At 36.5% G+C, this 13870-nt stretch overlaps 1 protein-coding gene across 1 annotated transcript in view; it reads left to right on the forward strand.

Annotated features, from left to right (window-relative positions):
• Positions 1–13870, forward strand: part of LOC148126801 (uncharacterized) — a 183895-nt gene that overhangs the window by 148343 nt on the left and 21682 nt on the right. The window lies entirely within an intron of this gene.

A 13870-nucleotide genomic window follows, 5' to 3' on the forward strand; every position in this document is an offset into this window, starting at 1 on the left:
TTCTGGTCCAAATTTTGTGCGGATTAGAATAATACATAAACTGTTTCTCTTCTGGATTTAGTTTTCTTCATAAATCTATTAAAGTTTAATTACTTTTACATCATATCCTTGGGACATAGAAAATTCTCTTTTCCCTTTCTTGTTCTTATTCGCATTACTATGGTCTTTTGATGGTACAGCAATGGAGCCTGATCGCCTATCAAGCAGATATTCCTATTTTCAAAAGCTATTATTTTTTGGTGGAGATCTTTAAAAAAATTTCCCTTGTTCTTCATATGGCGCATAGATTGCATGCCCAATAAAAATGTGATATGATTAATCCAAATTTGTATAACCAGAGTTCTTCTTTCCGGGTCCGACCAGATTAATTCTACTTTTACATCATTTTTCACATATATTGCAATTCCTTTCTTCTTATGTTTGTGCTGGTGCTGTGAAAGGTTTCGAAGGCAAATTAAATATCTTTCATCATTTTTCTTAATGTGTGTTTCTTGTAGACATATTATGTCGGTGTTTGTCTAATTAATTTAGTTAATATCCTTTTCCTTTTAGATGTTGAATTTAAACCATGTTTATATTAATGGAGAGGAGTTTCTTCCTTCCTCCATTTATCTAAATCTGTTTAGATTTTTGTCTAGTAATAATTCGGTTTTTCTTCTTGCTGTTGTTGTGAGATTAATTCTTCTCTCCCTGGTTGTAGTTTATTGTTCCTGAATTTTTTGAGGGAAGTCCTTCTTTTTGGTTTCTATGGAATTACGGTCATCCTGTGGTTTCCTTTAGTTTCCTCCTTGGTATGTGTGGTCATCTGTGCCTATTAGCTGTTCATGAAAGTCTTAGGGCCTGTTCTAGGAGTCTATTTGGATTTTCTCTCTTTCCAAGTTATTAACATCCCTTCTGGGATTATCCATTTAAATGGAATTCCTTTTTGTTTAAATCATTGGCTAAAATTTATAATCCTGTCTTATGACCCTCACTTTTCTTGGAATTTGTTTTAGGATCATAATCTCTTTGCCTTTATATGTTATTGTTTCCTCTCTGGACATTTTAAAATTAAATCTCTCACACATCTCCTAGTGAAACGAATATGAATTTCTCTCGGGCAATTATGGTTTCTAGCATAATTTGTGCTAAAGACCTATACACCTACATCAAACTCTTTAATTAGATCGTCTTTCTTTCCCTAACAATTCAGCCAATAATTCTGCCATTAGTTGTTCTAGTTCTTCATTTTTAAGCTTCCGCCACGTTTGAAACCTTAAATATGCAGCTGCTTTATCCATTTAGAGATGGACCAGAGTCTTCCATTTCTCTAGTTACATTTTTGAATTCCTCATCTATCCTTTCAAAATTTGTCTCCATCCGTTCAGTCCTACTCTCTATTTCTTTTATCTTAACCGTTTTTCTCCATAGCTTGTTGCAGGGACCTATCTTTTCTTCCACCTTTAATATATCCACTTTCATTTCTGCTTTAAGCTTTCCCATCTCATCTTTAATTCGCTAATTTCCGCTCTGGTTTCAAGTTATGATTCTTAATCATTATTTCTTGCATCTTAGACATTGCTTCTTGCAAGGATAGTAGGGTAGCTTGTATGTTAACATTGGAGACATTAGGGCTGTTTTTCCCCACTATTAGAGATTCTTCAGTGGTTTTTTTGGATTGTTTGTGAAGCAGATGTCAAAGTGGTGATTAGGGTTCGGAGTGGTCTTCCTTCCTGTTTTCAAAGCCGTAGTTGTCAGCGGTCAGAAAGCTCTCTTAATATTTGTTTTTGCTGTTGCACTATGTTAAATATATTGTCCCAGATCACCATTCAGTATTTTGCTCCTGAATTGCAAAATCTATTCTAATACTTCAATTAAGTATATAGATAAAGTTGATCAATGCTCCTATATTATAGAACACTGTCTAATGGGGCTGTATAATAATCTTTATAATAAATTTATATACCAGGAATATCAATATTAATCACCAATAATACATCAAGTCAAACCCAATTACCACTTTGAAAATTAATCTTAAGCATTCTAAATAATCTAAATCAACAATATTTTTCACTCTTTGTTGTTATTGCTATTTAAAACGATCAAATCAATTGTCAATGAAATCTATAAGGACAGTATACCTTTTTTTTTCTATAAGTAAGTAAATTTATGTAAATTATTAAGAGATTAAGGTAGGGAGGAGAAGGGCTAAGGATAAAGGGAAGAGGGAAGAGAGAAAAAAGTTTACCTTAATTTCAGAAGTCAATAAGCAAGCAGCAAAGGGTTCAAATTGTAAAGATAGTGCCAAAATGATAATATTAAAGTAATACCAAATAGAAATTCCAACAGATACAGTGATGTGATAAAGAAAAAAAAGGAAGTAAATTTTATGAGTCAATCTTCAAACTAAAGTTTAAGTTTTGAGTTTCTTTCCAGCACCCTGGGAAAAGAGTGGTATAATGTGCTGAATAATCGCAGTAAGGGTCAATCTTTCCCAGCCTTCGTTGGTCTCTTCCTCCTTCCTCTTCTTCCCCTTCTTCCACTTTCCCCCTTTTGAATTCAATGTACAAATCTCCTTCTACCTAGTTGACTATGATATTGAGGAAGTCGGGATAAAGCATCCACCATAAAATTCCTTCTCTGACGGTAATGATTTCCAACAATGTGAAATTTCAATCTTCTAATACAGGGGTCCCTCACCACTTCACTGGTCCCCGGACTGGTACCTCACACGTCCGTGGGAACATTTACTGGGTCGCCGGTTTGCTGAGCGCCGCCATCTTGTTTCGATGAGAAAGTTTTTTAAAGACTCCAATTTTTCTTCTTTTCCTTTCTCCCCAAATGAAAATACGAAAAATGAACTGCATAAAGTTCTGCTACAGCAGGCATTCATTCCCCCAAAAGGAACTCACAAATTACAGAACAAAAAAAAGAGAGAGGTAGGACCAGGATATAGGCAGACGCTTAAAACTTTATATGCAAAAAAATAGCCAATCTGGGTGGTTAGCCCTGAGGAAAGTGTGTGTGTGTGTGGGGGGAATGGTAACAGCCAGCATGCATTTTCAAAAGAACCACACAGGCTGCTGAGCCCCTGGACAGAAAGAGTGAGCCGAGTAACATTTTGTTGCTTCCTGTTTGACTAATTTCAAGCTCCCAGCTGCATTAATCGGGCAGCGCCGTGTCGCTCACGTGACCTCCAGGCGCAAGATTAAATTCAAACAACCGTGTAGGAGGATATCAGGGAGTCAGTTGCGCCACTTCTGCGGAAGAATCTTTTCATTGCAAGGCAAGCGGGTGGGTAAGTGCCATGAGGTGGCGGGGGTCAGATGGGGTGCCACTGTTAAAAAAAAAACCTGAGTGAAAAACAAATTTAATTTGGACTTAGTGGAAGGACAAGTTTTCCACTTTGTTGGATGGGTTCTAGTTGAACAAATGAAGCCAAAAAGGGGGCTCTTGCTTTGGGATCACCTCGCTCACCTTGTCATATGTGCTGATGCCAGTACCGGGCCATGGATCATTTGTGATGTCGGTACCGGGCCGTGGGACAAGAAAAGGTTAGGGGACCACTGTTCCCTAATAAACAACACCCAGCAAACTTGCTTTGGTGATAAGCAACATGGATTCTGGAGGGCTTCCAAATTTCTATGGTCAGTCCATACCTCAAGAAAGTTTTGAACTACCCTCCAGTAATACTCTCCATGTCAATAATGCCCACGAACCACAACAAATGCTTTTTTTTTAAAAATAAATTTTATTGAATTTACAATTAAAAACATATCGACAATACATAGACAAAAGAAAAGAAAAGAACACCCGGACTAACGAACTGGAAAAAGAGAGAGAAAGGATGTAAAAGAAGAAGAAACTAAGAAAAAGAGTAGAAATGAAAAGGGTGCATTTAAAACAATCAATATCCTTTTTGACAGTCAGTAAGATCCATTTCTCCTAAATTAATTCGAATACGCTCATCTCATCTACTATGCTTAAATTACCCTTTATCTTTTAAGCAGTTTATCTCTGGCTTAACCAATTATACCAAGAATTCCAATTATTGCTAAAATGTTGAGGACTCTTTGTTTTTTAGGGCTATCGTTAATTTGTCCATTTCTGCGCATTCACATATTTTCTGGATTACCATTTGTTCTGTAGGTGTATACGGTGATTTCCAGCACTGAGCAAATGCTAATCTGGCCGCAGTTAAAATATGGATTGTTACATATTTCATCTTTTTAGATAAATGTTTGTCAGAGATCCCTAATAGGAAGAACTCTGGTTTATATTCAATTTGTTCTTTGGTTACCTCCTCCAACCATTTTCTATTTTTTTGCCAATATTTCTGGGTTTCCTTGCAAGACCACCACATGTGAAAAAGGTTCCTTCTATGCTTTTACATTTCCAACATTTTGGACTCGTGTTAGGTTCATTTTCGCCAGCCTCAAGGGGGCAAGTGCCATCTATAAAACATTTTATATGTATTTTCTTTGTACGCTGCCGATTTTGTAATCTTAATATTTCTGTTCCAAATCCTTTCCCATTCTGATAATGTAATACTTCTTCCAACATTCCTGCTCCAGGCTAGCATATTCCCTTTGACTATCTCTTGTTCTAGTTCTACTTCCAGTAAATATTTATAAAATTTAGATATGTTCTTTTTGTTTGATCCTAATAAAATTTTATCTAAGTACTGCAGTTTGCTATAAATTCCAAAATCTTTAATGTCTTGTTTGTATCTGCTATGAATTTGAATATATAACCACTGATCTATTTTAAATCCCTGTTCCTGTAATTCTTGTTGAGTTTTTAATTTTCCTAGCGGATCTAATAAATCTTTATATTTGATCATTTTTGTTATGTCCAAATTATTGGGATGTACCATTGCCTCCATTGTTGATAGCCAGATTGGAATTTTTAGATAGTGTTTTTTGCATATTTTTTCCAATTAATTAATAATGAGTCCCTAATAAGGTGTCTATGAAAATAAGACTGCTTAGGTTTCCCCACTTCCCATAAGAAGGCATGCCACCCTCTCTGGAGGTCATGCCCTTCTAATGCTAAAGTTCTTTTATTAAGTAAGTTCACCCAGTCTTTTAACCATAATAAGATAGCTGCCAAATAATATAATTCCCAATTTGGAAGAGCTAGACCCCCTCTGCTTTTCGCATCTTATAAGGCCTTAACATTGATCCTGGCTTTTTTCCCCTGCCAAATAAATTTAAGTGTTATCTTACTTAATTCTTCGAAGAATTTTTTAGATAACTTAATTGGAATTGTCTGAAATAAATAAAGAAATTTTGGCAGTATGTTCATTTTAATCGAGGCAATCCTGCCCAATAGGGAAAGCTGCAGCTTATTCCAAGATTCTAAGTCTTTCTTTGTTTGTTGGAGTAATTTATCATAATTGTTCTCTTTGAGTGATTTACCTTGTGGTGTTAACCATATTCCTAAATATTTGACCCTTTTTGTTACCTGTATCCCCATCATTACTTCTAATTCTTCCTTCTGAATTTCTGTTAAATTTTTGGTCATTAATTTCATCTTTTTTCTATTAATTTTTAAACCAGCCACAGTGCCAAATCGTTCTAATTCCTTTATTAGGTTATATCCTTTTTCCATAGGTTCCTCCAGAAAGAAGACCTTATCGTCAGCAAACACTTGTAATTTATATTCTTCTGATTTGACCCTCACTCCTTTAATTTCAGAATTTTGTCTAATATGCGTTAAAAGTGATTCTAGGGCAAATATAAAAAGAAGAGGTGAGAGAGGGCAGTCCTGTCTAACACCTTTTTCTATATTTATTGGACCTGTTTGTTCGCCATTAATTAGTATATTAGCCTGTTGTGTATTATAGATTGTTGTTATAATGTTTTCAAATTTAGTGCCAAGACTCATATTGTAAATTTTTTGAATTAAAAAATGCCAGTTTAAGTTGTCAAATGCTTTCTCGGCATCTAAAAACATGAGTGCGGATTGTTTTTCCGGATGGGCTTCATAGTATTCTAAGACATCGATAACAGTTCTTAAATTGTTCTTTATTTGACGGGATGGAAGAAATCCATTTTGATCTTCGTGAATATGTGGGATTAAAACTTGTTTTACTCTATTAGCTATAATAGAGATGAATAATTTATAGTCGGCATTTAAAAGTGAAATCGGTCTGTAATAGTTAATATATCTATGATCTGCATCCTCCTTCGGGATTAGAGAAATCAACGCCCCCCTCCATGAGTCTGGCATCTTAGCTGCCAGAAGTGGCTCATTGAACACCTCCAGCATCAGTGGTCCTACTAGTTCCATTATAGCTTTGTATATTTCTGCCGGAATCCCATCTGGTCCTGGAGATTTGTTATTACTTTGATTCTCCATTGCTGACTTCAATTCAGACAATGTAATATCTTTATTTAATAATTCTATCCCTTCCTCTCCAATTACTTTGTCATTCGTATCCTCAAGTAAGTTCTTATTTTATCTTCATTAACTTCTTCCTTTTTATATAATCTTTGAAAATAGTTGTAAATGATATCTTTTTTCTTCTCTATCTCATGTTGTAAGACGCCTTTCTCATCCATTAGTTGATATATCAATCTCTTTTCTTTCTCTTTTTTAAGTTTATGGGATAACCATCTTCCTGGTTTATTTGCATACTCAAAATAAGTTTGTTTGGACATTTTCAAATTAACTTCTATTTTGTCTTGTTCAAGTAAGTTCAACTTATGTTTCATTGTTATTAACTGATTTTGTATTCTCTGGTTTTTAGGGTTTTTTTGTAGTTGTATTTCTAATTCTTTAATTTGTTGTTGTAATTCATTTTGTTGGGCATGTGTTCTTTTATTTCTCATGGCATTATAAGAGATTGTTATTCCTCTTATAATTGCCTTCATTGTGTCCCAAATATTTTGTTTCATGGTTGCTTCATTATTGTTTTCTTTTAGGAAATAATTTAATTCCTCTTTCAGCTTATTGATGTACTCTTCTTCATTTATTAACTGAGTATTTAATGTCCATCTTTTCTTTGTTTTTCTCCTATCTCTCCAAATTAATTGTATTGGGTTGTGGTCAGCCCATTCATTTGGTAAAATTTTAATTTCTTTTATTTCATTAGCCAATTCCGGGTCCATCTAAGCCATGTCTATTCTGGTCCAAATTTTGTGCGGATTAGAATAATACATAAACTGTTTCTCTTCTGGATTTAGTTTTCTTCATAAATCTATTAAGTTTAATTCTTTCATCATATCCTTACAGGACATAGAAAATTCTCTTTTCCCTTTCTTGTTCTTATTCGCATTACTATGGTCTTTTTGATGGTCAGCAATGGAGTTACAGTCGCCTATCAAGCAGATATTCCTATTTTCAAAAGCTATTATTTTTTGGTGGAGATCTTTAAAAAATTTCCCTTGTTCTTCATATGGCGCATAGATTGCCGCCAATAAAAATGTGATATGATTAATCCAAATTTGTATAACCAGAGTTCTTCCTTCTGGGTCCGACCAGATTAATTCTACTTTTACATCATTTTTCACATATATTGCAATTCCTTTCTTCTTATGTTTGTCTGCTGGTGCTGTGAAAGGTTTCGGGCAAATTAAATATCTTTCATCATTTTTCTTAATGTGTGTTTCTTGTAGACATATTATGTCGGTGTTTTGTCTAATTAATTTAGTTAATATCCTTTTCCTTTTAGATGTTGAATTTAAACCATTTATATTAATGGAGAGGAGTTTCTTCCCTTCCTCCATTTATCTAAATCTGTTTAGATTTTTGTCTAGTGATAATTCGGTTTTCTTCTTGCTGTTGTTGTGAGATTAATTCTTCTCTCCCTGGTTGTGGTTTATTGTTCCTTGAATTTTGAGGAAGTCCTTCTTTTTGGTTTCTATGGAGATTACGGTCATCCTGTGGTTTCCTTTTAGTTTCCTCCTTGGTATATTGGTCATCTGTGCCTATTAGCTGTTCATGAAAGTCTTGGGCCTGTTCTATAGAGTCTATTTGGATTTTTCTCTCTTTCCAAGTTATTAACATCCCTTCTGGGATTATCCATTTAAATGGAATTCCTTTTTTGTTTAAATCGTTGGCTAAAAATTTATAATCCTGTCTTATGACCCTCACTTTTCTTGGAATTTGTTTTAGGATCATAATCTCTTTGCCTTTATATGTTATTGTTTCCTCTCTGGACATTTTAAGAATTAAGTCTCTCACACATCTCCTAGTGAAACGAATATGAATTTCTCTCGGGCAATTATGGTTTCTAGCATAATTTGTGCTGACCCTATACACCTCATCAAACTCTTTAATTAGATCGTCTTTTTCTTTCCCTAACAATTCAGCCAATAATTCTGCCATTAGTTGTTCTAGTTCTTCATTTTTCGCTTCCGCCACGTTTTGAAACCTTAAATATGCCGCTGCTTTATCCATTTCGAGATGGACCAGAGAGTCTTCCATTTCTCTAGTTACATTTTTGAATTCCTCATCTATCCTTTCAAAATTTGTCTCCATCCGTTCAGTCCTACTCTCTATTTCTTTTATCTTAACTTCGTTTTTCTCCATAGCTTGTTGCAGGGACTCTATCTTTTCTTCCACCTTTAATATATCCGCTTTCATTTCCGCTTTAAGCTTTCCTATCTCATCTTTTAATTCGCTAATTTCCGCTCTGGTTTCGTTATGATTCTTAATCATTATTTCTTGCATCTTAGACATTGCTTCTTGCAAGGATAGTAGGGTAGCTTGTATGTTAACATTGGAGACATTAGGCTGTTTTCCCCCTATTAGAGATTCTTCAGTGGTTTTTTGGATTGTTTGTGAAGCAGATGTCAAAGTGGTCGATAGGGTCGGAGTGGTCTTCCTTCCTGTTTTCAAAGCCGTAGTTGTCGTGGAGGTCAGCTCTCTTAATATTTGTTTTTGCTGTTGCACTATGTTAAATATATTGTCCCAGATCACCATTCAGTATTTTGCTCCTGAATTGCAAAATCTATTCTAATACTTCAATTAAGTATATAGATAAGCAGTCAATGCTCCTATATTATAGAACACTGTCTAATACTGTATAATAATCTTTATAATAAATTTATATACCGAATATCAATATTAATCACCAATAATACATCAAGTCAAACCCAATTACCACTTTGAAAATTAATCTTAAGCATTCTAAATAATCTAAATCAACAATATTTTTCACTCTTTGTTGTTGCTATTTAAGACGATCAAATCAATTGTCAATGAAATCTATAAGGACAGTATACCTTTTTTTTTCTATAAGTAAGTAAATTTATGTAAATTATTAAGAGATTAAGGTAGGGAGGAGAAGGGCTAAAAAAAAGGGAAGAGGGAAGAGAGAAAAGTTTACCTTAATTTCAGGAAGTCAATAAGCAAGCAGCAAGGGGTTCAAATTGTAAAGATAGTGCCAAAATGATAATATTAAAGTAATACCAAATAGAAATTCCAACAGATACAGTGATGTGATAAAGAAAAAAAAAGAGTAAATTTTATAGTCAATCTTCAAACTAAAGGTTTAAGTTTTGAGTTTCTTTCCAGCACCCTGGGAAAAGAGTGGTATAATGTGCTGAATAATCGCAGTAAGGGGTCAATCTTTCCCAGCCTTCCGTTGGTCTCTTCCTCCTTCCTCTTCTTCCTTCTTCCCTTTCCCACTTTTGAATTCAATGTACAAATCTCCTTCACCTATTATTCCCTCCAAAATCCAATGGTCTTCTCTTCTCGATCGCTTAACAATCTGTCCTTCCAACCATATTAAATAAAGTCAATAATCCTATTACGCACAGTTCAGAGAGTTAATAAGTCACTTTCAATGCTGCAATTCTTTCTCCTCCGTCACCTCCTACTTCTCAAATGTTGTCAAAAATATAGTCCCAAATACCAAATCACTCACAAATTCAGGTCCTCCAATCTCCTGGTTTCGACGTTCTTCCTCTCTCCCAAGGGTTTTCCTTTCAAAAGCTATAATCCACACTTTCGCTCTAGTGATCACACTTTCCGTTCGCGCTTGTCACACTTTCGTTTTTCAAGCTGCTTTTCTGGCCGCCTTTCTCTCCGGCTTCCCAAAAATGCTGCTCACAACCAGGAAAAGAAATCTCTCATGCCACTGTCATTCTTCAATCTTCAATATTATATTATGATCTTTCAGCACCTCTTGCTACTCCGATCTTACAGACTGTCACTATCTTGCTTAGTCATGTCGGTGGCAGACCGGACTATGGAGCTGCCATAAACTGGCAGCTGGCTCTTCCATGCTGGGCTCAGGAGCTCTTCTCTTTGTTGCCAGGGGGTTGCCTACCCCCACCCTGCGACTCGAGAGTCTCCTACACTGACACGAACCTCTCCGGGGTTCGTGTATCCCCTAGGGATCGCTCCAGATGCTAGAGAAGGTGTCCGAAAACCGCAGCAGTCTTCTCCACCTCTGCACGTCCCTGTCCTGACACCAGAACCCCTTCCACTTTCTTTTGCAGTACCATAGCTCCCACTGGTATGTCACTGGCATCTGCCTGGACAATAAATGGTAAATTTACATCTGGATGTTTCAACACAGATTCTTTTGCAAACAAGTCCTTTAGGTTATTAAATGCCTTTTGACATTTATCTGTCCATGGTAATGTAGTACTTGTTTTTGGATTTTTAATTCCGATAGATTTGGTCTTTAATAAATCTGTTAAAGGTAAAGCGATATTGGCAAAGCATGGAATAAATTGTCTATAAAAGTTTGTAAATCCCAAGAAACTTTGCAACTGTTTCCTGGTGGTAGGGGCTTGTCAGTTTAATACAGTTTCTATTTTCCTGGGGTCCATCTCAATACCTCATTCAGAAATATGGTAACCCAGATAATCCAGCTGTTGAGTATGAAACTCACATTTTGAGAGTTTCACATAAAGTTGGGCATCTAATATGTTTTTGAGCACTTGTCTTGCTAATTGAATGTGTTCTTGTTCAGAATTAGAATAAAACAAAATATCATCGAAATAAACTAAAACACCTCTATACAAATGTTCATGTAACACCTCATTTATCAGTTGCATGAATACAGCTGGAGCTCCTTGCAACCCGAATGGCATCATGTTGTAGTAATAACTACCAAGTGGACAATTAAACATTGACTTCCATTCGTCTCCTTCTCAAATTCATACTCTATAATATGCTTTGTGTAGGTCAAGTTTTGTAAATATATGGCCTTGTGCTAATGTAGTAAACAAGTCTTTCATTGGTGGTAACGGATATAAAGGTTCCACACAGATCGCATTTAAACCTCGATAGTCTACACATAGCCATAATCCACCATCTTTTTTCTCAGGTACTGCCATCTGAGACCAACCTGGGGTAATAAAACCCCTCTTTAAATTTTTGTCAATATATTTCCTCATTTCTTCTAATCCTTTTTGAGTCATAGAATACATTTGTGGCTTGGGCAATGGTACTCTTGGAATCAATTCTATGGCGCAATCTGTTGGGTGTTGCGGCGGCAAACAATCCGTTCCACTTTCCTTAAATACATCAGCCAAATCCTCATATTCAATTGGATAGGATCATACTGGTAATAGCTGTGATTTGTCTTCCAATACATGTTGAGATGCTCGCTGTATGTCATTATGACTTGGTGGATGGGGACCAACTACCAATTTTAGCTTGCCAGGCTAAACCCAGAATTAATGCTTCATTCATATGAGGAACCACCACTTCCAAAGAAGTTCTATTGTATCACTTCGTGGAAACATCCACCAGCTTTCTTCTGATCCAGGCCACCATTTGACTTTCCAATCTAATGTTTGTTCCATTTGTTGAGGATATTGCAACTTATCCCCTTTAGGGACAAGTTCACTCAATCGCACTTCTCTTATTTTTGGTCTAACTGCTGGCTGTGCTGCCTCTGGTATAGACTCCTTCTTCTCCCACATGTACTCATGTTCCTGTCTTTTCTCACCACTATCTTCAACCTCCTCAGACCCCTCTTTCTCCATCCATTCTGGGTCTTTACTCAAGCAGCTGTCTCGCAAATGAGGAAGATATTGCTGAGTGCTGGTTTTCTGTCAGCTTCCATTGGAATTCGATGAAACTTTAAAAATAAACCACTTTATTCACAGTTCCATCGTAACAAGATGTGTTTATTATGATCTGTTTCCTCCAACAGCAGCAACAAATGGCAATTCTGAGCAAAACCATTGCTGAGAGCATCTGCCTCTCAGTGCTTTTTATAATCCCTTTCCACCCCCAATAAGCCTCTAACATCTGCCCAGCAAACACCTAACATCCACCCCTAGCATCAACCCTGTGTGCCACCACCCCGCAACGTTAACTGTTATCAATTCTAATCACTGTGCAGTTCCCCAAACAACACCTCTAATCCTAACCACTGTACACTTCTCCAAACAACACCTCCCCAGCTGCTGCCCCACCCTGTCATCCATACCGCCAGCCCCAGCCCGACGGAGCCGAAAATCCCTATGTGAAAAAAGTGAAACGCCAAACAGCTGATAAGCCAGTCTGAAGGTAGGATCGGTTCTCCACTCAGCCATTCGCACTGAAAAGAAGTGCTATGCCTGGAGCTGTCAATCCTCATCTAAACTGGCCCATCTCGGGATCATCAGGACTGGAACACTCGCCCCTAAACATGGCAACGTGTCAGACTTCACTCCGTCGGGGAGTATAGTGGCGTCATTGAAGCCTAATACCCAGGCACTTTCAGCATATCAGCCCTTTTTTTCTTGACCTCTTCCTTCACCTTTAAGCATGTGATCATCCTTCCTTTTCACTCTGGAGGTCCAGGCCATGTGGTCCTGTCCACCATTAAACCTTTCAAATAGCCTCCATGTTTCCAGTGTCTTTTTCCCCACTTGGAACTGAACCCAGAAGGATAATTCTTCCAACACTGCATTAGAATGTTTGTATGGCCAGGGTGGCTACTTTGTGCTTTTAATAGATATACTAAACTTTATGTGCCAATAAAGACAATTGTTCCAGTCACCATCATGATTTTGTGGTTCTTATCTGTGGTAAATAATGGCAGATAAGGACCATGGAAACATAATGATAACTGCAACAATTGTCTTTATTGGCATATAACGTTTAGTAAAGAATAATTGAGAAATAATTTTGTCAAATTAACCTGCAGAAACATAAAGAGCTCTTCCAAAACAAAGGAACTACTTCATGAATAGTTCTTTGCCATTCTTCATATAGAAGATCAGATAAAATATCTATTAAAAGAACAAAAATAGCCATCCTGACCATAGAAGATGTTTTAATGCAGGGCAATAACTTTATTAGAAAAACTCACAAGTACAACAGCACAGGGGTGTCAACTCACATCACCACATTGTCATCACGTGACATATTGCAACTCCCCCCCTTTGCTAAAAGAGGGGTGGATGTGGCCAGCGCCTAACACATCTGGCCCACGGGCCATGAGTTTGACACCCCTGCAATAGCATGTCAGCTTGTTCAAAAGTTGCTCATCAGAAAAGCTAACATGGTTGAAAGTTAACAAGAAGATACATGATTGTTTGAAGAAGCTTCAAGGAGATAGTAGCTTCCCCTATTTTAGCTGTTAATTTCTGTCTACTCCTGGGAATTTTACAGTTGGTCTGCCCAATTGGATTGTGAAAGTTGACAACATGCAGTAGTAACCAGATGACATTATCTGTTTGAGACTGTAGACTTCATTCATTTAAGATTTCTTCCCACCCATACACTATTCATTAGTGTTGGAACTCATTGTTGGAATGTATTTTATGCAACAACTACAGTAGTATTTAGCCAGTAGATGACAGTATTTAACAGTTTAGATCTATGGTATATACTCTATGCTCTTTTGGTCTAAGAAGCGTTTCCTATTACAGTTACATAGTTGAGCAGTAAAGCACATGTTCACTGTACTGCTTGTTTGTTCTTATACAGA

Source organism: Pseudonaja textilis, chromosome 2 (genome assembly GCF_049901715.1).
Source record: "Pseudonaja textilis isolate UNSWEBS1 chromosome 2, rPseTex1.2, whole genome shotgun sequence".
In the NCBI taxonomy this organism is placed as follows: Eukaryota; Metazoa; Chordata; class Lepidosauria; order Squamata; family Elapidae; genus Pseudonaja; species Pseudonaja textilis.